This window comes from Anneissia japonica, unplaced genomic scaffold, assembly GCF_011630105.1.
Source record: "Anneissia japonica isolate Jap-2015-1 unplaced genomic scaffold, ASM1163010v1 scaffold173114_len979_cov135, whole genome shotgun sequence".
Classification (NCBI taxonomy): domain Eukaryota; kingdom Metazoa; phylum Echinodermata; class Crinoidea; order Comatulida; family Comatulidae; genus Anneissia; species Anneissia japonica.
In genome coordinates, this window is record NW_022733157.1 from 1 (window position 1) to 960 (window position 960).

Genomic DNA, 960 nt, shown 5'->3' on the forward strand with positions numbered 1-960 from the left:
ATAAGAATTACAAGTTCAACTTGTAATATATATTTATTGCTTTATTGAATTTAATTTTACTTGGCCGCCTATTAAACACTTAATAAAATTGAAATTGAGAACACCTTGGTTTAAAGAATTTACAGAATGATCAGTGAATATGATTATTAATCAAAATCAACAAATAAACAAAAAATAAATACAATATACAGTAATACACAATACTGTTCAACTACAAGACCACTGTACCTCCACTCCCTCAGTGTCAACTCACTATCCTCACTGATGAAATGAAACAAGATGCTAATTACATTTAAAGCATATCAAACTTGATCCACAGAGTTAATTTTCTTGTAACAAAACATCATTTTGTTCCGCATACTATGTACAATTATAATATGACGTTTACGTGCTTTCATGTTTTATTTAGATTCTAGTAATATAATGAAAATAAAAAGTAAGTTGCCATGGAAACAGAACTCATAAATCGTGTTTACCTGATTGGTAATCGTGTATAAGAAATATGCTTCAAACATTAATACTGAACACTGCAGCTAAATCAACAGCCCAAAGTGTATGTTAAATGGCTTAATATATTGCTTATTATCATTTTCCTCATTAGCTTAATTATTTATGGTTTATGTCTATTTTATTGTTTCTGTATTATACACCTATTCAATGTGTATTGGACATTATTTATGGTTTGTGTCTATTATTGTTTATGTATCCTACGTCTAAGGACACAGATCTGTTTTGAAAGGTTGGGGGGGGGGCCCCTCAGCCCTACTATGGTCGGGGCTGAGGTGTGAAAATTTGAAGAAATAGTACTCTCTAGATAGATAACTGGAAATGACACTCATTATATATATATACACATATTCACGAAGTAGAAGTAGACTGCCTCCGATGGGATTCGAACCTGTGATCTCTCGCTGAAAAGGCGAGCGTCATAACCACTAGACCACAAAGGCTTCATGGTTT

At 32.3% G+C, this 960-nt stretch overlaps 1 non-coding gene across 1 annotated transcript; it reads right to left on the reverse strand.

Annotated features, from left to right (window-relative positions):
* Positions 1-877: 877 nt before the first annotated feature.
* Trnak-uuu lies at positions 878-950 on the reverse strand. The gene has a single exon. It is a non-coding gene; the product is annotated as a tRNA-Lys (tRNA).
* Between the last annotated feature and the right edge of the window lie 10 nt (positions 951-960).